At 49.4% G+C, this 25473-nt stretch overlaps 1 protein-coding gene across 3 annotated transcripts in view; it reads right to left on the bottom strand.

Moving 5' to 3' along the window:
* The window catches only part of GARRE1 (granule associated Rac and RHOG effector 1), a 54458-nt gene extending 45495 nt beyond the window's left edge, over positions 1 to 8963 (bottom strand). Inside the window, exon 1 of one of the 3 annotated variants that reach the window (XM_068161665.1) lies at positions 8881 to 8963. The gene's annotated coding sequence lies outside the window, so the exon portion shown is untranslated. The other 2 variants (XM_068161667.1, XM_068161668.1) reach the window with 2 other exon arrangements.
* Between the last annotated feature and the right edge of the window lie 16510 nt (positions 8964 to 25473).

The raw sequence follows: 25473 nt of genomic DNA, 5'->3' as shown, positions 1-25473 counted from the left end.
AAAAGGGAAGGCAGCTACAATCTTTTAATACACGTTCAGAGGAAACATCATTAAGAGGCAAACCACGGTCTGTTACTCATTTGTCTGACAATCCTAATCAAACCTCCCAAAATCCAGCTGTTCCAGACACCAAAATGGAAAAACCCAAAATGAACACCACCACAACTCTTTTCCTGCCATCCTCAAAGGAAAAGGCACTTTTTCCCCCCAAAACCCCACCTTTCCCTCAGTCCTGTGTGTCAACTACAGATTTACTCTATCATACCAACCCACCACCACAAAAATGGAACATTCCTGTGTAAAACCAAAGAAAATCTATCATTAGTGGTTTTCAACAGATTTCACATCCAGCAACATCTGCAGTGCAAAAAGATTTCTCCTAGCCAGAGCAGAATCTTTTCTAACCACAAAAGCAAGCAGCAGATTACCTTCCCAACAGCACAGGTCGGATGGGCCACTTCTCCCCAGGGACAGAGCAGTCGAGTCCACTTGGCCAAAGACTGCCCAACTCGACCACATGCTGCCCCAGGGCCCAAACTATTATTTCAAGAGCAGTATTAGATGCAGGGGAAGGTTTAGATTAGTGTGGATAGCTTGGATGTGCAAAATATGCTTCTGCTAAGGACTTGTGAACACACTCAGGTTAAATCCTTCACGAAGGTTGCCAGTTACCAAAGTTATTTTGCACTAAGCCATCCCAAACTTTACAACACTCACTCCCCTCCTCGGGCCTGAAGCGAGTTCCAAGTGCTGAATTTGAGATCACAATCTGCTGCCCTGGAAATTATTGCAATGTTTAGACAAAGAAGTTTATTATGAGACCTAATAGGATTGCTTGAGAGAAAATGTTTTCATTCCCTTCCTAAAAGCAACACACGACGGACAGACAGACAGACGGGAAGCTGCCTGAGCCAGAACTCTTCCAACAGTTTAGTCCAGAACCAAGCACATTCCAAAGAGCAGGAGATGTGCCTTTTGTGTTATTTTGTTCAGTGTTTTGTTCTAATAATTGGCATTTCCTCCCAGCACTCCACAGCCTTCACCAGCACGGAATTCTCTGCAGACAAACAAGCCACAGACCTGAAGTCCATTCATGCTTGCATTCATTTAGGAAGTTTAATTTTTAGTTAACCTACCCTGCTCTTTGCAGCAACTTCAGCAGCTTCTCTTCAAAACCAGCTAAAACAGAAGTGCAAGTTGTAACACTGCCCAAGCCTTACACCTCCTGCACCTACGCTGGTAGCTGCCCAGGTAGACAGTTTATTTGTACTCCTCATCTGCACAGCTTAATTGTACTCCACTGCGAGGCAGAAAGCATGCCCAGTTTGCTCTCTGTAGGTGAAGAATGTACAAGCATCCACTCATGCCCTCCCCTCCTGCCAACACCAGCACCCTGGCAGTGCTGATTTCATTTCCACTACTCAGAACTGAACTTAGTATCACTTGCACTTGTTTTCCCCCCATTCTCCTTTGCTTTTTGTTGAGTAAATGAGAGGGTTTAGCTTTTCTAGCTGCTCCATACGTACTTAGCAGCAGACCACATCAAAGTTCTTCGTTACATCACCTGCTTATAACCATTCACCTCCTGTAGAAATAAAAGGCAGTTCTCTCATTACCTCATTATTTGAATATTGGCAAACTACACTGCTCAGCCCAAAAGACTCATTTATAACTATGGCTTTGGTAAGGGGCTAAATGAAGTTTATTCTGGAGCTATAAAACATGCACTGGTGAAGGTGGATCCTGTCACAACCTCAGGATCTCTCCATCTTTAACTGAACACAGGTGCCTTGAACAAATGATGCTGGCATTGATTTTTCCCTTCCCTGGACAAGCACAATTTTGGAGGCAACAAATTCATGCTGCACTGAAGTGGCACTGGAAGATGCATGCAGAAGAACATCTAGATCTGGAAGAGTGCAATTCGTAGGTTGCCTTTTCCTCCTTGCAATCTTCCTCCCTCCACATAATACCATCTGGTGCAAGACTTGCTAACAGCATTCTGAGAACATGTTGGAAATACTCAAAGGGAAGAGATTATGCTCCTCAAATCTTCTGGAGTACGGCATAGTTACCTTTACCAGCAGTGATCTTTCCCCTGTGACACTCCATCTTTAACTGGAGCTGTGAGGGTGCAGCCACAAGAAGAGTCTTTCAACAACAAGAAGAGTGTTTCTGTGTCCTTTCTCACCACCACAGCTTTTGCTGGCTTTCAGCATGTCTGTTCTACGGTGGGCCACATAAACCAATGTCTCACTGCTTCTGCATGAGCCTGTCAGCTTCGACTGCATTTAAGGAATGCTTTAAGATACTATCTTGCACTTAAGACTCTTAGGAAGAAACACTTTGAAGATCTCCAGACTTTTCTGGAATGTGAGTTGTAGACATTCAGGTGCTTTATCTTTCTCTAGGGAAACTCTGGTGCTGGGACTCTCTGCGCCGCTCTCCTAAGGCACAATCAGCCAAATGCTGTCACATGTACAGAAGAGCAGGAAGTCCAACTTCCATAAACAAACCAAAATACCTAGGAACACTGCTCTGAATATCCTGGTATCACACAGACCATGTGGACATGCTTCAAAGGATGTTAAGTTTACCTCAGTAAATCCGGACCAATTCCCAACACCCTCCAGAAACTCGCAAACATAGGGAGTTACCAGAGAGAGGTACTCTGCTTGGGGAACTAAAACCACTCAGTTCCTGACAGGGTTAATGATACATCTCACTGCCTGCTAACTCTCACATGAATGAATCACACTGTGGAGAAAAGGAGAAAATATCCAGCGTGACTTTTTCTTCCTACTCTTCTCCCACCCTCTCTTCTACAACACAACCCATACACTGCTTCAAAGTTCCCAAGATACAGCATGGCAGAACACAGCATTAAAGAACCCCAGCTAAAGATTATTCCTGCCAAGGGAAACAAACTTTCCCTTGCACTCAGAAACCGTGCAAGTTGCTGAGTGGCGTTCCATTCACAGACTGCAAGCCCTGCTGCACGGCGCCTGTGAGGAATCAGTACCATCTAAATGTCAACTTGGAGAGCACAGCTAAACAAGAATCACACCTCACATACTGTTATTAAACAACAGCTCAATTAGACAGCTGACATGTTCCCTCATAACACATGTAGTGTCAGGGGAAAAAACACCACAAAGCCCAACCAAACCTGCAGTGCTATTGTACAGAGACACCAGAAAGCAGCAGCAGCAGCCAACAAGTGCCCCACTGAAGTGACTAGAGAGAACAAAGTCACATTGACCAAAAACACCCTAGCCACTTAGAAAAGGAGGAAACTTGTTAGAAAAGCAAGGAACAAAAGCCCCCAAAGAAGGCAAAGAGCTATGTTGGAAGACAATGAACAACTAGCAAGCCTAAACCAGAAAATATGCACAAGCCAATTCAAGCACCAAATTCTACTGAAAACAGAAGCAGGAACTGGTTGCAGTTCAGGGAGGTAAAGATGGTTCCTAGGGAATTATTTTCTCTGATGTGACCTTAACAGTAAAAACCCCAAAGGACAGGATAAAAATTTGTTATAAAAAACATGGACAGCTCTCTACAGCAAAATCTTTCAGTTTGGGGTTAAATGTTTAACTGACAAAGCAAAAACTCTGTCTACCAGCGCTACCATGTTCTCCTGTAAGAGCCTCCCATGCTCTCCTGGGAGGGCTTTCCTTAGAAGGGAGAGTATTTGTTTCCTTCATGAAAACAGTTCTTCAGAGGAAAGCCCTAGAACATCCCATTCCAAACCCAACTTGTGTGACTCAAGTGAAATAGGTCCTTGCCCTGAGAAGCTGCTGTATGTCCCCATTAGACTGAAGCCAAGGTACCACTGAAGCATGCAATGCTGCAGCTGGAAGAACGCTCAGCTTGCTGCAGCGGCCCTGAACATGCCTGACAGCCCCACAGAGCCTCTGCTACTCCCACCCCAGATACACACACGCTGACCTTCCCTCACAGACATCTCAGGATTCCCCCAGCCACACCTGGAGTACTTCACATTCCACTTTTGTTTCGCTCTCCAGAGGTTAATCAGCATTTCCGGACTCTGTCTCACCGTTTCCCCACACACACACCCCCTTCTTTCACTCATGTGCCAAGACCACTCCAGTGCAGCTCCCTGGAAGTCAGTCTGCTTCATGCAAGGTCTGACCTCAGCACCACTTCACAGACCAATCCCCCCAGATTTCTCTGAAGTAACCCATCTTCGTTAATTGCAGCAGAACTGGACATGATTGGCACTTCAGGACCACAGGTCTCGAAACAATGTGTCTTGTCCCGTCGGAGCATTTCGAAGTGGAACACACCTCACTAACACCGACATCATCTTTCTGAGGGGTCCAAGACTAGAAAAATGTGTTCTTTAATTACTGTTTTGGCAAAATTCAGGGACTGGATCAAAAATGTTTATTCACAGAACTCTAGGAGATCAGATTAGCCCAAATCAGGAATTAAGCTGCAAAGCAATATTTGTGAGACAAATGCCTCTTTTTCCTGCACACACACACACAGCTTAAGAGTTTCTTTGGAGGCAGAAGGGATCAATGTCTAAATCCCTCCTGCCAGAGAGAAGAAACCTGCAGAAGAAACCCACGCACAGCCAGAGGCACAACACAGCACAGCTGCCTCAGTTTAGGAAAGATGTTGAGCTGCTGGAAGGTGTCCAGAGAAGGGCAACAAAGCTGGGGAGGGGTTCGGAGCACAGCCCTGTGAGGAGAGGCTGAGGGAGCTGGGGTTGCTTAGCCTGGAGAAGAGGAGGCTCAGGGGAGATCTTCTTGCTCTCTACAACTACCTGAAGGGAGGCTGCAGCCAGGTGGGGGTTGGCCTCTTCTCCCAGGCAACCAGCACCAGAACAAGAGGACACAGTCTCAAGCTGTGCCAGGGGAGGTTTAGGCTGGATGTTAGGAAGAAGTGCTTCGTAGAGATTGGCCATTGGAGGTGGTGGAGTCACCATCACTGGAGGTGTTTAAGAGGAGACTGGATGAGGGGCTTGGTGCCATGGTTTAGTTGATCAGATGGTGTTGGATGATAGGCTGGACTCGATCTCAAAGGTCTCCCCCAACCTGGTTAATTCTCTTCTACTCTCTTCTTCTCAGCGAGTCTGAAACTCAGCTTTGACGAATTCTACTTCACTTCCAAAATATTTTTCCATCCTGCCAGGCAGAAGTTCCCATTTCACAGCTATCAAGAAACAGCACTTTCTATGGTCTGCAGTTCCCATATACAACCTTCCAGCATCTCCTCAGCCTCCACATGCAATATCCAAACAGAACCTGGAACAGGATATTGCCTGGAGAGCACAGGATTGCCTCCAGCACATCACCCAAAGGCCAAGGAAGGTGCAGAATCGCTAATGCAGACACATCACCACGCACTGGGAGGACCAGAGCAATTAGAACATGGGTTTTGTCATGCCTAGCAGAGCCAGTTGCCCTCTGAGCCCGCCCCAGCACAGTGTTTTGTGCTGAGGTTACCCATGCTGCTGCAAATGTCATCTTTCATGTATGATATAAACCCCCTTCTACAGCTACTAACAATACCCTGGCTTTGTTTGCAACATGTAGGGTGGTGCTCTGGCTAACATCCAATCACAGCAGCAATATTCTATCTACCTACAGTAACCACAAGAAAATAGTCTTCATTTTTCAGCCCCCAGTGGCTCTGCAGCACTGCAGTGTGCTCCTAAAGAGCTGCCATACTTCACTGCAAGTTCCACAGCTCACTGTGCATTTATCTGTCTGCACACATCAGACATTTCTCTGAAACTGTAGAAACACCTTGAGATTACTGGGAATAAAGGAGCTCTTTTCACATGGCACAATTAGTCATATCAGCAGTGATAGCTATTTTGAGCAGCACCCATTAATCACTATCATTAGCAGGATTTCTGGTGTACCAGCATTCATTGTACCAAGAATAAGCCTTTTCCTATTACAGCACTACTATATAAACAACAGCAGCAGCACAATTTCTCTTGACACAGCCCTGTTTTGAGCAGCAAGAGGCAAGTGGCAGCACTTAAAACTGGAGTCAGCACAGGGTGTAAAGGGAAGCTAACATACCCCTTACAGGACAGCAAAAAAGAGAGTTGTTTTGCTGCAAAGAAAAACTGCACATCATTTGTGTGCCTGGGAAGAAGCAGTGCTGAAAAGCAAGAAACAGCAGGAAGAAGTGGGGGGGGGGAAAAAGCCCTCAGGTTCGAGACAGCAGGAAAAAGGGGGGGGAGACCCACACAGCAAACCACTATTCAAGTACAAAAAGATTCAAGCACAAGTTGATGCCTAGGAAGGGCAATAAACCCAGATTCTCTTTGCAACACTTGTTCTCTATGAAGGACTGCTTACCTGTTCATCAAATGCCAGCATCTTGGAAGAGCCTTCTGAGAGCCTTTTGACTAGAAAGGTATTCCCTGTATGCGTGAATTCCAGCTTCCTAACACCCCTGAACAACTCCTGATTCAGAATGAGAATTGCCAACGGCAGGATTTTCGCCTGGCACTGACCAAGGCAGCAGCACCACAAGATGCATGGCAAGCAGCGGCTCCATGATGCTTCCAGCCTTGTTCCTCACACCCCAAAGGCTCCACAAAGCACCAGAAACACGTGCTGACCCAAAACAGTCTCCACAACCACCGAGCAAAAACTTAGCAAGTCCTTCCTCTTCAGAGGAAAGGGACAGAACAGAAAATAGAGCCTTCTGCAAGCCTTAACCTTGGCAACACAGCAGCTTCTCCCCAGAAAGGTCCAGCTTACCTTCTGTAGGAGTGCTGCCTGGCACTCAGGCCAAGTGAAAAACCACCTTGCTACCTATGATACACAAACAGCATAGAACCTAAGATTGGTTTGGATGGAAAAGATCTCTGAGGTCACTGAGTCCAGCCATCAACCTAACTCCACCATGGCCACAAAACCATGGCCCCAAGTGCCATGGCGACACGTTTCTTGAACACCTGCAGCGATGGGGACTCCACCACCTCCCTGGGCAGCCTGTGCCAATCCCTGACCACTCTTGCAGCCAAGAATTTTTTCCTAATCTCCAACTTAACCCTCCCCTGGCACAATTCCACTCTATCACCTGATAGTAGAGAGAAGAGCCTGACCCCCACCTCACTCTAACCTCCTTTCGTGAGAGCAATACCCAGACAGGCCAGTGCTCCTGATGCCATGAGCTGCACACCCAAACCCTCCCGTGGCTGGGAGCTGCATGCACTCCCCACATGCCTCAGAGAGGTAAAGGAAGGGGACCACAACCACTGGAGCTTCAGCCACCTGTCGCCCACAGAAAACAACAGTTCCCCAGGAGCACCCCTGCCCCTTTCCAAGCCAGCACTGGGATGAGGGAATAGCAACATCAAGAAACAGCAGATTTAAAAGCTACAGTCACCTTTTCCCAACCTCCTGATCTGCGCATCTCCAGCAGCCCGTGGGTATACCATCAGTGTCATTTTGGGGACCCAGACAGCCTTTTGCAGGCTGTGTGTGGCTCCAGCCAGAGGCTGAGAGCTCTGAATGCCCAAGCAGTTTATGGCAGCTCCACAGGACTGGCACCACCACTTCTCAAGACACCCAGACCTCTGCTGCTCTATAAACCCAGTCACGGTACCAGCCGATGTACACCTCTAACAAGGACCATCATCTCACATAAAACAAAGACAATCTCTTTGCTTCCTTCGAATTTCTAAGCGAGCATCCACCTGGCACACACACACACACCGGGCACACACACACACACCGGGCGCACACACACACACCGGGCGCACACACACACACGCACACCGGGCACACACACACACGCACACCGGGCACACACACACCTGCACCTCCCCATCCGCACGGCCACATCTGGGGCAGGGACACGCAGAGCTGTGTCAGCGAAGTTTGAAGCCGTGCCCCAAAACGAGTTGCCCTCTGCTGCCTGGGGTCACCCTACACACGCAGCGTTCTGAACATCAGGCCGGGCAACAACAAGCAGCACCTCCGCGCATCAGGTAAAGCTCAGCCCGCTGCAGCGGCCGCCCAAACGGAGACAAGTCCTGCCGGCAGGCCTCCGGGGTGGGGGGCACGAAGAAACCCACAGCGGCCACCGTGACGACGGACGCCTTCGGGAGGCCGCCGGCGCAGTGCCCCCGAGGGGCGAGTGCCACCGGCACGGCCCGGGAGGCCCGCAGGACCCGCGGGGCCGCCGGCAGCGCCTGGCTGGGGGCAGCGGCGCGCAGCCCCGAGGCGGGGCCCTGGCGGAGGGGTCTCGCCGGCGGGGCGGGCTGGCGCCCCGGGCGGCCGCGGGTCACTACTGAGCAGGAAGGTGCGCAGGAATTCCCGCAGGCGCAGTCCCGGTCCCGGTCCCAGCCGCGCTCCGCGGGCTGCCCGCACACGGGTCACGGCGGCGGGAATGGGAATGGGAGGGGGGCGGCGGCGGCCGCAGCGTCGCCACCGCCCCGGGCTGCGCACCCGCGCCGAGGATCCCTCCCGCCACCACCGGGCCGGGCCGGCCGCGCCGCGGGAACGCGGCGACAACCCTCGGGCCGCGCCCTGGGGCACCGTCACCACCCTCCCCCCCGGCCGGGGCTCCTCGCAGGCACTGCCGGCGGCTCCTCCCAGCCCCGGCCCCCGCCGGCGCCCCCCGCCGCGCCCCGGGGCGCTCCCCCGAGCGGCCGCGGGGCGCCCCCTGCCCTCCGCCGCGCCCCGGCCCCCCGGCGCCCGGAGAGGGAGGAGCGGCGGCAGCGCCGTCCATGCCAGCCCGGTGGCTCGCACCGCCAGGGCCCCGCCGGCCGGAGCCGCAGGGCTGCGGGCGGCCAGCCGCGGGCGGCGGCCGGGGGCAGCCCTCGGCGGGGGAAGGCCGGGCGGCCGGAGCAGGGGCTCGGCGGCGGCGGTCACTCACCTGCCCGCGCCAGCCCCCGCCGCGCCGCCAGCCCCGCTCTGTGTACTCCGGAAACGGCGGCTCCTCCGCCGGGCGCCGGGGAGGGGCCGCGCGAGGGGGCGGGCGGAGCCGCGAGTGACAGCGGGAAGGGGAAGGCGGGAGAGGGCGGGCGGCCGCCGGCGGAGGGGTGAGGGGAGGGCAGGGGGCGGCGGGGAGGTGGAGGAGAGGGCGGGCGGCGGTGGCGGCGGCGGCGGCGGCGGGGGTCCCGTGGGGCGGGAGGCCGAGGTGAGGCTCGGCTCGGCGGGCACGGGAGAGAGGCTTGGGTAGCCCCGGCTGGGAGGTGACAGGCACCGGCCGGGACGGGCCCCGGCTGCGGGGCAGCGAGGGTGAGGGACGGCCAGGCAGAAGAAAAGAGGTGAAGGGGGAGAAAATGATCAGTGGATATTTTATATGTGCTCAAAATAATGAGGCTTCTCATTCTGTGTCTTGCAGTCGGGTGCAGTGTCCTCCTGCCTCAGGAGGGCACTTTGTGATGGCGATGACACCGGCAAGCTGCCGGATTCCTCTTCAATCAGCTGGAGAAACTGCAGCGTCCGACACTGCTGTCAAATGAATTTATCCGGGAATTAGGTAAAATGCGCAGAAATTATCTCCAACTGATCCCTTGGACATAATTGTCGTGGTGCTGCCAGCCTTAGGAATGGTTCAGCAGCAGGCCTGGGCTGTGATGGCTTTGCTGCTTGAATTTAAACTGGTTTGTTAGTATTTAACATTAGTAATGGACATTTTGTACCACGTTTTATACCACTTTCATAGAAATAGTCTTCTGTTGCTCCTGTGTTTCTAATAGAAAGTAATCTATTTCATTTGTATTTCCAAATCTTATCTAGTATTTTACATTTTAAATGGAACAAGCCTTTAATAAGGTATGGAAGTGTTTGGCAGAAGTCAGAAAGTTGATGTGTAGCAGCACCAGAGTAGCTTAAAACTGTTGGGATATATGTGAGCAGAAATTTTGTCTACAGAGCTCAGCATCCGATCATCTGGCTCTGATCCCCCCCCCAAGAAACCCAAACCCACACACTTGGATATGATACTAATAAAGTGAAAATAACAGTAATCTCTGCCAGTTTCAGTACTGCTAATCAGAAAACTCTGTGGGAAGAAGTGAAATTGTCAATTTATTGGACACCTTCTAGCCACAGGCTAGAAATAGTCCTCAAGTAGTGTCTGTGGGGAGCTGCCTAGGAGCAATCTGTGGCTTTGTTTCCTTCCCTGTAACAGATGGTTGCTGGCAGACTGGGCTTCTCATCAGTGCATTCCCTCTGAACTTTCCTGATTCTTGCATGTCTACCAAGCATGTCTTCCTAGTAAATTTAGTCCTCAAATTAAGAGATACCTGGGAAATACTTGGAAAGCACACAAGGGAACAGAAGGCTGTCATGTTGTTGGCTCCATCAAGAGAGAGGGATGTTGGAGTATTTTTTGTACTAGAGGAGGGCAAAAATGGGCTGGAGAAAGTACCTTTTTTTTTGTTTCAACTTTCCTACCTCCCCCTTCCTCTCCCCCTTTCCCTTTCTTCTTTTCCTGCTTTTGGCTCAAGGGTAGATGAAACACTGGTTTTTAAAAAGATGAAAACCATTCTGATGAGGTTTCAGTGAGCTTTTGCTTGGAAGGACTCTGAATGGCTTGTGTTCTGAGGAACCTTGACGATCATCTAGTTCCAAACTCTCTGCCATGAAGGGGGGCATGAAACGGAAAAGTGAGTGTAACAGAAGTCAGAAGGGGATGAAGAGGAAGGGAAAAGGAAATGCAAATACTGGGATGATTTTCCTTCCTCCCAGGCCAGGTACTGAGGCTGCACCTTAAAAGCAACCCCAGAAAGCCCACAAAATGCCTCAGGGTTTTCAGTTTTGTTCTTGGGGAGGTGTCTAAGGAATGGAGAGATAAGCACACACAAGCAGCCATGTATGTTCAGGCATACTTCTGTTTTCTGTCCCTGGGGTGCAGGATGGCCAGTCTGGAGTTTTGCAGCTGTAGGCAGCTCACTGGGAGTTGCTGTGTTGCTCTTGTGCTGCGGTTGTGTCCCACAGCCCACACAGAGCCAGGCTGGGGACTGCTGGAGGGAGAAGCACACTCTCAGGAGTTGCTGAGGCAAACATTGCCCCTCACGGGCTGCATGTTCGGTTCAGGACTGTTCAAAAAGCTATCTAGAACCTCTGGTGAGCTACTGACATTGCCCCCCCACAAACTGTTTTGCTCTCCAGAACCACTTCTGCTCTCCAAGCCACATACCCTGCACTTCTTGGTCATATGAAGAGGTGATGCAGTGGTTGCAGCATCACAGCATTCTCCTGCCCTGGTGCACAGCTGGCAACTTCGACTGCAGTAGCCGATGGCCATCCACCAGAACTTCTTGTGATCATGCTGTGTGCTTCTCCAGCATGCAGTTTTACCAAGGGATCCCAAACTGCACCAGCCACACTGGCTAAAGCATGCTGCACTCGCAGGCAGACACTTGTTCTCCAGGCCTGGCCTTGCAGCTCAACACAGCAGACAAACACAGTGCTCCACACTCTCAGCAGGCATCCACATCTACTCCCTGTTTTGTTATCCCAGCCAGTTAGTTGTAGTAAGTGGATCTGTGCAGGATTTGGTTCTGCCAACACCTAACAATGGAGTCACACACAATAAGCATTTATTTATTTATTTACTTGCTGGATTTATTTACATATCCTTTATTTTTATAGTGCTGTATAACAACTTTTCCCACATAACTCTCTCTAAAGAGCAGGCACTTCATTTGACATGTATTACTGATGGAGTTTGTAGATGGAGAGCACAAAGACACACAAGACTGGTAAGAATCCTAGCCTTGAAGCCAACATGTCTTAACCAGATGGTAGGAATTTCTGACAGACTGAGAAATAAATAGGAAGTTCACACTTGTGGATATGACCCAAGCATGAAATCAGTCAGTTCAGCAGGAGTCCAGAACGACCAGCGGAGGATCATAGTATCATAGCATCAGCCAGGGTTGGAAGGGACCACAAGGATCATCTAGTCCCAACCCCCCTGCCATGGGCAGGGACACCCCACACTAGATCAGGCTGGCCAGAGCCTCATCCAGCCTGGGCTTAAACACCTCCAGGGACGGGGCCTCGACCACCTCCCTGGACAACACATTCCAGGGCTTCAGGATCAAGGGGAAACTCTTCAAGAATACGTAGTGTAGCTCTCTAGTGTGACACTGCTCGTCAAAATCATTTGCTTACATGTTCACAATGCTCTGTTTCTACTGAAGAGTCTTTTGTTGGTGTTGTTCTGTGGATGCTAAATATTTTGAGAGAGGGCAATATGATGAAGTATTTAGGGAAGGCATGTGTAAATGGGCAGAGAGCAGATGTGTTCAGCTACAATTAGCATCTTCCTCTAGACATCATGGACGTGTGTGAAGTGCTTCCCAAGGCCTCCTTTGATAGGAAGGGAAGGAAACCAGTGCACTGTTTAAACAAAAATAAAAAAGGTAACAATACTGTTTAGAGAGAGAGGAAACCAGCCTTAAAATGTATTGTGAGTGCTACCTGATGTCATGAGCTGCAGGAGGAAGAAGTCATTAGCTGGGAAAACAAGCAGCACTGGCACAATGGCCGTGTGCAGATGTTAATCAGGATGTGCGCACCAGCAAGGTGCGGGGTGAGATTAGCAGGATGAAGGTTAGTAATAGTAATCCCTCAAGAGTATGTTGTCTTCTTAAAGGGAAAAGCTAGTTTGCAGGAGATTGTTGTTCCTGCTAGCCAGATAGAGATGTGCTCAGGAAAAGGGATTGTGGGGCAAACCAGATTCGATCCCTAATGTCCTGTTGTAGCAGCAGTGATTTTCCCTTTGTGGTTACTAATTACTGTAAATGTGTGGTGTGTTGATGCAGCAGTAGTGCTGCATTAATATTTGGAGTGAATATTTGCAGCTGGAGGGTAGGAAGTCAGGCAAATGCAGGTTTGGCTCTGGGTACCTCAGAGGGTTTGTACGGTGTGTCCCAGTGCTTGTGGCCTGTAGCCTAGCTGTCTGAGTGTGTGACAATGCAGGCATACACGTAGGCAAAGAGGACTTCTAAAAATACATTTCACAGATCATCCATTCCAGCTGTCAGGATGAGAACAGCCCTTTTGTCCTGTAGCCCTGGACAACTAAAATCCCGTTTCAGACAAGTGAAATTTAGTTATTTGCTGCCTGACAGGAAAGCTGCTGACCTATGCTTTATACCACTCAGTACATTGACCAGCCATTGTGTCCAACCTGGGGCTTAATATGAGAACTGGCCTCTTGCCCAGCTGCTTTGTAAACACTACCAAAATGGCAAACAATGTCCCTGGTTAGAGCCCCCAGCCAGCTCTTTGGAAAAATTCTTGCCCCTTGCCTCCACCAGGCAAGTCCCACTTGGAAAAGAGTGAATCTCTCTGCCTATATATGGCCACCTAAAAATAGAAACAGGGACAACCACCTTTTCTTGTCAGACACATCAAAGATCCAGGTCACCTTAAAAAATCCTAGGCTGCCAGCCAGTGGTGCTGGCTATAGGGGAAATAAAGAAGATGGTTAAAATCCCTCCATCCTAGACAGACTGCTCTGGTTTGGCTGGAAGTGAATGGGGGCCACTGGCTTTAACTGACGCTGGATGTGTCCCATGACCTTCTGGCTTATATATTTAGACTCCCCATGCTAATCTTTTCTACAGGTCTGATGTCATCACCATTATTATAAGCAGAACCTGTCACTTGATTGACAGCAAATAACCTTTCCAAAAAGTAGCCAAGGAGTGGGAATGTGTTGCAGGAGTGGCATACGGTCAGGACTGCCTGCAGTCCAGTTTTGTTTGCAGGCAGAGGAGGAATGTCAGATATTTCTAAAGGTCAGTGTCCCTAGTCCAGAGATGAAAGAGATGTGTTTGGTTTTAAACTGCTGTTCTGCTTAGAAAGCCCTCTTCCAGTTGTGCTGAAAGCAAGGACTAGATGCTGAAAGAAATTCTTTGCCTGTTGTGACCAGCTAGATGGGCACAGGAGTTGAGTGCTCAAAATGGTCAGTGGTGCTTCATGGCTTTGCTTTAGGAGGTCAACTACCTAAACATATGTATATATCTTTATGTTTTTTTTGATGTCTGGTGATTCAGATGTCTGGGATCTCACTTTGCTTGTTTTCTTGACAACTTTCACCAGAAGGACTCAGCTTGCAAAACCACAAAAATGCACTTCTCAGCCAGCTGTGGTAAAAGAGTTCAGGTGGCCAGCAGTGTACTGGAGAAGTGTTTATGTTAAACCAAACCAAACACCCAGAGCTATTCTGATGAGTAACAAATGAATATAAATCCTTTATTAGCTTGCCATTAGCAGTTGTCTTAGAACTGTTCAAAGCATGCAGCAAACAGGGAGGTGTTGAGAGAACATTTGCGAGACACCGAGAACTGTTGCTGACATTTTGTAACACTAGATCTCAGGAGGTTGGTATAAAACAGATGAGCTGTAAATGTGTGAATGAGAGCTGGGCTTTTCTGGGTTTCAGCTTAGAAATGAATGTGGCATTTGAGTGTGTTCCATTGTAAGGCTGTGACTGAAAGAGAATTCTAGCCAATTGACCCAACTTGTTACTAAGGTACTTAGGGCTCCTACTAGAATGGAGTCTAACCACTGTTTGAAAAGTGAAACAATTTAGAATTCATTGCAGAACATCTATAAACAGGCAGAGAAAAATAGTCTCCCTTCTGCTAGCTGCTTGAAATTAGAGGCCACCTGCCAAATTCTGCTTGGTTTGTTTGCCTTTGTACAACTGATTGCAGTAAAGTGTGAGGTATGGCTCAGATGGCAGAGCTGTACTTTCTTAGTAAGTGCCTTATATTAGACACACAAGTTTTGTTTTAATAGTCTCCTCTAAATATGTTCCCACATGAATGGTGAATTTGCACAGAATCTCTTTGGTTGGAAGAGACCTTCAAGGGCATCTAGTCCAACCTTTACCCAGCACTGCAAGGTGATATGGTTGATCTCTTCAGCAGAAGTCAACCATCTCCAAGCACAGATTATTTATGTCTCTCTAAATACACAGAAAATTACATCTGTTTATAAATATATATGAACTTATGAAGTGGTCTAGAAAGAAGCTTGAAGAATGTCCATGTGGTAGTTCCTGCAACCCAGGATTGTTGCACAGGGACTGGGCAGGGGACCCAGGGCTCTTGCATTGCCTTCGTTTCTCTTAGAGCACTGTAACAAAGGCAACTTCATTGCAGCTGCCTCCCTGGTACTGTTCTTACCTTTTGCCTCCACAGATTCTTTTGTATTGTGGCAAACTGCCAAATAAGGAGTGATTTTGTAATGGAGAAAAGAGAATTATGGAAGGAGGCTGAATAGGAGAGTAACAGAGAAGCATGTGAGCCAGGATTTCATGGCTGAACCTCTGCTAAATCACTGGGTAACTGAGAGAGAAGTGCAGCAGATAGAGCTGTGACCTGATGCAGCTGTGGCACATGAACAAATCAAGGGTTTATGCAGAGTTTATTCATTAATTACAGAAATACCCAAAGGCCCTAACTGGGGCTGGGATTTCAATAAATCCCTTTACAGGAAGGCATTTCTCAGGAACAACAAAGTATGAGACTGACAAAGCTTCCTTCATAAGTGACTCCTGCTAAGCCCCTCAATACAGAGCCTCTTTTGGATGGCCTGTCCAAAGCAGTCCAGGTCTCCTGGTGACATCATGAAATGTGAGATGCCTATGAGCTAGTCCTTGGCTGCAGTAGAGCTGTGGCCACCTGTCTGTCCTGAGCTTGGGAAGATATTCAGGATGTTGACAGTGAGGAGTGGCACTTCTCTCCCCAAACTTGGCAGCCCAGTCTGGTCTGTTTTCCAGGGGATCAGTGCAGCTAGCAGTGCTTGATTGGCTGAGTCCCATTTCCCTCCGGCTCCAACAGGACAGCCAGCAGAGCTGACCTCAGTGGTGGGTTTTGGGCTCTGATTTGTTTAGTCAGCTTCTGGTGCATTCATACTTTCTCTGCAACTGCTGCCAAGAGTGCATTTGGTTTGCTTGCCTTGTGGTCCACCCCCTGCACCTGGTTCTCCTTGATAAATCTGACATCAGGTTTGAGCAGCTCACTCTCCTCATAGCTAAACCAAAGCTGGGGCTGCAGTGCCTAGTGGTGGTTTGTGTGCTTGTTTTTTGAAACATCCCCAGCCAATGGTCCACAAGCAGCTGTAGTGTTAGCTCAAACATCCTGCCCTGCTGGATGCATGCCAAGGATGCAGGAGCAGGTCTCACAAGGCTTATGGCTCACTCTGCTGTTGTCTTTTTCACAGCTCAGAAATTCCATGGCTGCTTGAAGTTTCAGGGCTACCAGAAGTTACTTCTCTGGCATCCCACAATCATTTTAGATCCTTCACCATATTCCAAATGCCTCAGGGCACCCAAGGCAGAGAGATGCCCTTTGTGGCTGAATGGGCTAGTTAAAGGTGCTCTGTGCATCCCCTGTCTCAATCTCTACGTCCTCCTCGTTTCAAGAGGCACCTGCCAACCCCTCTGCTCTTGTTTGGCTCCCAAGGACCCAATTCATCTGTCCTTACTACAAACTGTCTCTAGTCTTGCTGAAATTGATAGTTGTGGTTCCCAGCTCTTTTGCACCTAATCAATTGCAGGATTGTAAAAGAAGGTATGAAAAGCTACCCAGCCTGTATCCAACTATGAGATCACAGCTCTGCTGGTGTGAGAGGCAGGGAACAAAACATCAGTCCCACAAGAATTGCACACGTGCAGCATGCACCTCTTGTGTGAGCTGTCAGATCTGTCAGCACAGGGGACCATGAGACAACAGCCCTGTGGTAGCAACTGACAGCTGAGCTTTGAGGGGAAGAAAGATTTTCAGCTCTGGGTGTGCACTGCTAAATAATTCCAAGAAGCAGATGAACAATACCCACAGGTGCACTTCTGGGGGGGGGGTTTCCCTCAAATTTCACCCTGATGAATCAGGTATCAAGGATACTTCAGATCCTTTTAGGCACATAACATCAAGCCAACAGCTACTGAAAGAGGAGGGAGCAGTAAAGCAACCTGTAGGCCATACAGATTTGCTACATCAGTTGGCTTTTTGTTGCTGGATTCTGCATGGTAATTTCCTTTGGAATTGCAAGAGTTAGAGTGAGGAAATGATACAAACCAGCTCCTTCAAAGGTAAGCTTTGATAGTGGTGTTGAGTGTCAGTGCTCTGTGTGCATCTCAAGGGCCTTTGCAGTTCCAACAGTTGGGAGATGAGCAGGCAACAACTAATAGGAGACAGAGTATGTTCTTTGGCCTTTTTAGGGGAGAATGTTTCAGACATGGTGATGTAGTGGACAGATGTTTGGCTGAGCGGAAAGGAAGAGCAGAAAAGAGGCTGAAGCCATAGTCATGTAAGAAAATGTAAAAAACCAATTAGTCAGGGAACCTGTTATGAATTTGTGTCAATAAATTACCTTATGCTTGGCTTCCTCTAAGTAAGCTAAATGTGTGCTGCTTCAGTATAAACCACAGGTACTACAGGGTGATGAGCCCATCAGCGGTGACATTTCACTAGTGCTGGCTGTTAGCAGTTTAGATCCAGCCCAAACACAGCCCTAAAGCTCACCAAGAAATGCCCATGTACATGCATGGATTTCTCATCCCTGCAGTTGTTACCACAGCTGCTCTGAGGAAGCAAGTAATTACCTGCTGTTACAAAGGTTGATGTGATAAAAATACACAGAGCAGACTTGTCCTCTTTAGCTTTGGTTTTCATCACACCACGGACTACAAATAGAAGATGATGGTAAATAAACTGCAGTAGCATCAAGGCTTATAAATAGCATTCTGAGTAGAGGGCACAATGCAGAGCCAAAGACCTTCTCTGTGCAGATTTGGAGGCTATGCTGGCCTGTCCTGGAGACTGTGTCAGGTAATAGTCATGAAAGTAGTGAGAAACTTCTGTTGTTGTGCTCTGAAGTTTAAATATACAACATGTACATCTGTCCTGCAAGCGACTCAGTGTGGTTTCTAGAGCACAAATCATCTGCCTAGTTGCTGAAGTAACATGATTTGCTGTTTCCTGGAATAACTGCCCCCAAGCATGTGAGCTTGACCCCTGTGCCAGCCAGCAAACTCCTGACTGTGTGCACAGAGTGACACCAATGACCAATGCAGAAAAGCAGGATTTGAGGATCAGACACACTTGTCCCTGACAGGAGTTGTGGGGGTTTTCTCTTCATGTGGATTAAATAACATGCTGACAGTCTTCAGAGTTGCTAATTTTGGCCTTCTGATTGCACATTCCTTGTGGCTTCATGCTCTGTGGTGCAGGGTCCATGCAGCTTTGTGTTCTGTGGTGCAGGGTCCAAGCAGCTTCGTGTTCTGTGGTGCAGGGTCCATGCAGCTTCATGCTCTGTGGTGCAGGGTCCATGCAGCTTCATGTTCTGTGGTGCAGGGTCCAAGCAGCTTCGTGTTCTGTGGTGCAGGGTCCATGCAGCTTCATGTTCTGTGGTGCAGGGTCCATGCAGCTTCATGTTCTGTGGTGCAGGGTCCATGCAGCTTTGTGTTCTGTGGTGCAGGGTCCATGCAGCTTCATGTTCTGTGGTGCAGGGTCCATGCAGCTTCGTGTTCTGTGGTGCAGGATCCATGCAGCTTCGTGTTCTGTGGTGCAGGGTCCATGCAGCTTCGTGCTCTGTGGTGCAGGGTCCATGCAGCTTCATGCTCTATGGTGCAGGGTCCGTGCAGCTTCATGCTCTGTGGTGCAGGGTCCGTGCAGCTTCGTGTTCTGTGGTGCAGGGTCCGTGCAGCTTCATGCTCTGTGGTGCAGGGTCCATGCAGCTTCGTGTTCTGTGGTGCAGGGTCCATGCAGCTTCGTGCTCTGTGGTGCAGGGTCCATGCAGCTTCGTGTTCTGTGGTGCAGGGTCCATGCAGCTTCGTGCTCTGTGGTGCAGGGTCCATGCAGCTTCGTGCTCTGTGGTGCAGGGTCCATGCAGCTTCGTGCTCTGTGGTGCAGGGTCCATGCAGCTTCGTGTTCTGTGGTGCAGGGTCCATGCAGCTTCGTGCTCTGTGGTGCAGGGTCCATGCAGCTTCATGTTCTGTGGTGCAGGGTCCATGCAGCTTCGTGCTCTGTGGTGCAGGGTCCGTGCAGCTTCGTGCTCTGTGGTGCAGGATCCATGCAGCTTCATGTTCTGTGGTGCAGGGTCCGTGCAGCTTCATGCTCTGTGGTGCAGGGTCCATGCAGCTTCGTGTTCTGTGGTGCAGGGTCCGTGCAGCTTCGTGCTCTGTGGTGCAGGATCCATGCAGCTTCATGTTCTGTGGTGCAGGGTCCATGCAGCTTCATGCTCTGTGGTGCAGGGTCCATGCAGCTTCGTGTTCTGTGGTGCAGGGTCCATGCAGCTTCATGCTCTGTGGTGCAGGGTCCGTGCAGCTTCGTGCTCTGTGGTGCAGGGTCCGTGCAGCTTCGTGCTCTGTGGTGCAGGGTCCGTGCAGCTTCATGTTCTGTGGTGCAGGGTCCATGCAGCTTCGTGCTCTGTGGTGCAGGGTCCATGCAGCTTCGTGCTCTGTGGTGCAGGGTCCATGCAGTGTCACATGTTGCTTTGTCTCACCATTCTGGGCTCCCAGGGAAAATCAACCTCTCAGTACTTTGGGGCAGTGTCTCTCCTGGTTTTTCTGCAGATGGAGCTGGCAGGCCAGCAGGATGTCTGACAAGAATGAAGCCAACCTGCAGTGGTTTTATGCCCTATGTTTTTCAGAGCCTGTGGTTGTTTTTCTGAAGCTGTATAACCAGCAGCCTTTGTAGAGCTCACTTCTCCCCTAGCACAGCACTACATGTGTCATTGGGGGATTTCCAGCCCTGGCTAGAGTAGCAGTAACAACAAATACTTAAAGCTTGTTAGCTTGGTTGGGTTTTCACTTGATGATTTCAGAACTGAGGGTGCTGATCTTGCAGTGAGATCCATTTGCACAGGGAACTCATGGAGGGACCTGCAGTTCATGTGACTCCATTCTGTGCCTAACTGCACTCCCATCTCACACAGCATAAGTGTGGGCAGTGGTTTCAAGGTCAGCAGCTTATGAATGAAGAAGAATGTTTGTAAATATCCTCAAATCCAGTTCAGGTGGAACTGGAAAACCTCACACATGCAAAGATCTGGGGAGCTTTCTCCCTGCAAAGCTGTGTGGTGGCATGGAGGGTGAGAGAAAAAGTTCTGTCTCATTTAGGAGCCTGTCATTATTTGCATCCTAGGCAGCTGTGCCCTCTGTATGCCCATACCCTTCCAAACTCAGGAGTCTGACCACACACACAAGCTAAAAACCAACCACAGGCAGGTATTTCAAGCAGAGTCAGTAGGAAGCACAGCAATTAACATCTGGAGTTACTGTTTGGGGGGTTTTGCTATTGAACTGGGATTCCAAAGTGAGGTATAGTGGCAAAGGAATTGGGCTTCTCTGATAGGCAGAAGAAAAAATGCCAGCCTGAAGGGAAGACATCTCCTAACCCCAAAGCTACATCACCAGAGAACTTCCCTGACCTGCAACAGGCTGCAGGAGAGGCTGATGTCTTCAAATATCCATGCTGGGTGGTGATGAGACAGTCTCTCTCTGCTTGCCCTAATGCAGATTCACTAAACCACAATGATGATAAATCTGGAGAGATTAGGCTTACAAATGAATCTCACAGGACTGTTTCTGGGGGTGGGGGTGGTTAGGACCCCCAGGTTTCTTTGGCACGTAGCTGAAGGATCACTTCTCTTTGCTGACAGCCTGGTGTGCGTGCCGAGCCTGTGCACCAAATGGCATTGTCCAACTGGCTTTTATTTTTAGGCTGCTTTGTAGCAGATGCAGGCTGGCACATCACTGCCTCCTCTAGAGATGTGTCTTACATTCCCAGCAGGAGCCCCACTGAGAGGGGAGGAAGGAAACTAGTCACAGCAATGATAGCAGAGCACAAGTCTCAAACCCCTGCTTTAGTGGGTCAGCTGCCAGGAATGACGTGTGAATGCTGCTTCCAAGCTGCCTTTGCTTCCCATTAGGGACTCGACTTGCAACTGAAAAACCATGCAGAGGGAATTTGCTAGAACTCTGGATTAATGTGCACATGCCCCCAGCAGTTAAAGTCACCTCCTGTTTGACACTGCGAATTCCAGAGCCTCAGACGTGCCTGCTGTGCACTGCAGCACCAAGAACATCGACAGCGGCAACGTGTCCTAAACAATCAGTTCTGAGAGCTGGGGTCAGCTGCTAAGGAGGGCAGAAATCTTTGTGTTAAGCTTCACAGGAGTAGGTCAGACCCTATGACTGGAGAAAAAGTCTGCTCTAGAAGCCAGACTAACTGAAATGTCTGTGTTAAACCATTTCCATGGTGAGATGTGCTTTGAATCTGGACATGGATGGTGTTTGCTATGAGTCATGGAATTGGGCTGGTTGGAAAAGCTCTTCAGGATCATCAACCAACCTTTAGCCAGCTACCAAGCCTGGTGCTAAACTGTGTCTCTCAGCACCACGTCTCTGCATGTCTGGCCTAGTCTGCTGGGGCAGGATGAGTGGCAGGAAATCAATCAGCACAGCTCCTGCAGAACTGGCTATTAATTTGTAGATACTTTAAGTGATCCCCTGGATGGACAAACTGTCCTCCTGTTGCAGTGGAGGTCCAGTTTGAACTGTCCTGTTGGAATAGCTGAGAAGCAGAAAGTCCACTCTTTTGGGGGCTAAATAGCAGGTCTCCCCCTCCCACTTCTGAGCCAAAAGGCTGCTGTGGCAGCTTCGAGCACTCAGCTGTGTCTGGTGCATCAGTCCCAGGCCATGGCTGTGCAAACCCAACAGCCTGACACACTGAGGCAAGAGCAAGGGCCAGCCTCTTTGAAGAGCTGCCCTCTCTTCTGTAGTGTATGTGCAAAAATGAATGCAGTCAGTAACATTTCTGTACTAATTACTGCATCTAATGTTAACAGTTGCTAGTCCATTGATGCTAATGTCAGAAATGGGGTGGCCAGCAGCAGGGAAGTGGTCTTGCCCTTGTGCTCAGCACTGGTGAGGATGCACCTGCAGTACTGCACCCAGTTTGGGGCCCTGCAGTATAAGACAGACACTGAGGTGCTGGAATGGGTACAGAGAAAGGCAACAAAGCTGGTGAGGGATTTGGACAACAGGTCTGGGGAGGAGAGGCTGAGGCAGCTGGGATTGTGTAGTCCAAAGAAGAGGAGGGTTAGAGGAGACCTCATTACTCTGTGCAGCTCCAACAAGGAGGTTGGAGTGAGCCTGGTGTTGGCCTCTTCTCCCAGCTAGCAACAGGGCAAGAGGTAGTGGCCTCAAGTTGCATGAGGGGAGATCCAGGTTAGATATTAGGAAGAATTTCTTAACTGCAGGAGTGGTCAGGCATTGGAACAGGCTGCCCAGGAAGGAGGTAGAGTGACCATCTTTGGTGGTGTTCAGAAACCAGGTAGATGTGGCACTGTGGGACATGGTCATGGAGGTGTTGGGTAGAAGGTTGGACTTGATGATCTTGGAGGTCTTTGCCAACCTTAATGATTCTATGATCACTTATCATAAATATACCAATCATGTGTAGAAGTGATGGTCATGGGAACTGACATGGGAATTCCCATGCTTGACCTAACAACTGGCTCCCCATGAGCCAGAGCTGGCTGCTTCACCTGCAGAGCAGGCTCTGTGAGCTTGACAAGTGCTGTTACTGGGAACAGGGTCAAAAAGTAAACATAAATGAACCACTTCTGTTCTACCTGCTTGCTTTGCAGTAAGCTTCCTGGCCTGGCATCATTAGCAGAGTTATTAATTGTGCTTCCTCAGTTTCCATTCATTTTCATACTGAAGTCAGCAATAGGAACTTCATATGAAATGGGCCAGGCTGACAGCCAGTGAATAGAGAGATCTTGATTGCCACTGTAAACCCAAGGATAAGATCAAAATCAGAGAGGCACCACTGTGTTCTCCTCACCTTCCACAGGAAACATCTTCTTTCAGCTTCTCTGCTTGTAAAGGAACAGAAACCCTGAATTGCAAGGGATGAGCTGGTTTGTGTGGAATGGCTAAAAATACTCCAGAAGGAATTTACCTGCCAGTACTGATTACACAAAACCAAGCAAAAGCCAAACACACAAAGAAAAACCCCCAGGAAAAGCTTGGTGCACACAGCTGGCTTCCCAGGGCACGCAAGAAGAATGGCTGTGCTCAGGGCTGCTGTTCTGTAGCCTCTGGGCCCTCGTGATTGCAGGGCACTCCTGATCACCCAGAACCCTGGGCTGCTCTGAAAGGGGCAGTGCCACCATGCCCTCGGCCTTCCCTGCGGCTTGTGCTGTCCATGCAGGCACGTTCCTGATGCCGTGTGCTGGATCAGATGAGGCTTGAACGAGGAGCTTCTGCTGTCTACTTCCCTTGCCAGAGGTCCTCTGGAAAAGTGGAGTCCCAGTCAGCAGTCTGATGTTCCACAGTGTCACCTGCAGCTTGAAAACAGCCACTGCATGGGGGCTGGCTCCACTGCCTCTGGAGTCATCGGGGCCTCATCATCTGCAGGCATTTTCCCAGGCAGTTGCCTGCTCTAAGGAGAGTGAATGATGTGGAAATTAGGAAGCCGCTGTTAGGGCTGCTGAAATGCATCTCTGCACAGGCTTGCTGAGGTCTATCAGAGCAGGATCACTGCAGAATCTGACTGCCAGCAGAAATGTTGTGCAGGGTGAGCATGGGAATTGTACAACTAATACACTTTTAGCCTAACATCTTGTATTGAACAGGAGCCATCAGCAGGTGCTTTGGAGGAAGGTGTGGAAGACCCCATAGATAATGAACAATCTGCTATACATATTGCATTAGTCAACTTAAATCTGGTTGGAAAGCTGCAGCACAGCCCTTTCAGATATTCCCCACGATTTTTACTCCAATAAATCCTTACTGTAGAGTGTTACTGCTAAGAATTTAACCACTGAAGCTCCTTTTGAATCCTGTGGACTCACTGTCTTGATTTCCCTTAACAATGAGCTTTGTCACTTATTTTATTCTTGTTGTTTTTTGGACTTCAGAACAAATCTCCTCTTGCTTTTCTGTTATGGGACAGCAAGATCTGCAGTTCAAAATCTACCTTTCTGTAATGTTCTTTATAGTTTATTGGGTTTGTTACTGCCTGCTTTAGGGGGGTCTTGGCCCACAGAATTCTTTCTTAAAAGGAGAAGGGTGTTTCAGGCTCCTGAGACTCGAGGGTTACATGTGTTTTAAAATGAATTCAGAGCCTTGGGGAAACCTCCAGTATTTCCAGGGTAACATCTTTCCAAAAGGTGGATGATTAACAGAGCCCCCAGTGAAAGGACTGAGTTCCCCAAGGCCTTCAATAGATCAGGAGCTGGGCCAGCACACTGGCAGGCAGAAGCTCTGCCCCTGTCTCTGTTACCCAGAACAAGTCAGGTTGCGATGGCGTATTCAGAAGGATGATGTTTCTGTGACATCATCCTGAGAGGAGCTTTCAAGCAGGCAGTAACCATTTTGCAGTCGCCTGTGGAGGCCGGGGAGGCCATGGGGCAGCAGGTACCCAATGCTCGGTGCGGTATTGCCATCTGTCGGTCGCTGCTCAGCAGAGCTGCGAGGAGCTGCTGCCAAGCTGTGGACGCTCGGCTGCCGCCACACGGGCTTCATGTCTATGATTCCCGGTTCCTGCTTCCAGGAGGCTGCCTTTCCTCGGCAGGGCATTTGTCCTGTGCCGCTGCATTGCTGGGGAACTGGCAGCACAGGGCAGGGGGCCTCTGGCTCCCTGCTCTCGCCCGGGTTGGTCAGACCCTCTCCCATATCTGAAACGACTAATGCAGTAGTAGTAGTCTGCAGTCTGCAAAAATCAGGCAGGGCTGTAGCAGGAATATTTAAGGATCACTCTCACCCTTCCAAAGGGGAAAGAGAAATGAGTGGAATCTGCAAGATTTCTCTGAGCAAGTTCTAAAACCTGTAAAACCTGCAACAGATACAAAGCTTGTTAAGAACACAGCTCTGCTGTCTACCCAAGCAGTGCTTATGTGTCATGAATCTAATCAAGAGCAAATCCTCTCAGCACAAAAGATGTGGCATAGGATCTGGCCTCAGGAGCACGGAGTTCCAGTTCCATTAGGAAAGTTTCAGAGATCTGGCAGAGGTTCACATTTTCAGCACTGCCAAGCTGAGATGCTCTGCAGCAAGTTGCAGGAGTGCCAAGCATCTGTGCAGCAGATTCAAGATCTTAGATGTATCAGAAGTGCTTTAAAACTTGGGTGCTGGTGATCAGCTCAGATCATTCAGTATTAGCACACTGGCACAGCCTGAAGCCTGCTCCAGTCTGACAGAGAGCACATCTCCTGGCAGAGCACCCAGGTCACTGCAGCGAGTGGGCACTGGATTTGTGTGGACTGCAGTGGAGCTCTGGTCCCAGCTCTTAGTCCTCAGAAGAGCCTGTTCTACTCCATGGCCATTCCAGTGCTTTGTTTCATGCGTGGAGAGTGAAAGCAGGATTCAACACTGTAGTTCTGTTTGCTTTCATGAAATAAGTTAGCACAATGGATTTAAGGAGAAGTGGAATTATAGATGAAATTTTTTTATCATGCCAGCAGATTTCAATTAGGGGAA

This window comes from Melanerpes formicivorus, unplaced genomic scaffold (assembly GCF_026170545.1).
Source record: "Melanerpes formicivorus ecotype bairdi unplaced genomic scaffold, bMelFor1.0.p_v2 SCAF_59, whole genome shotgun sequence".
In the NCBI taxonomy this organism is placed as follows: Eukaryota; Metazoa; Chordata; class Aves; order Piciformes; family Picidae; genus Melanerpes; species Melanerpes formicivorus.
The sequence above is the reverse complement of the archived record's forward strand: the minus strand, read 5'-3'. Positions and strand labels throughout refer to the sequence as shown.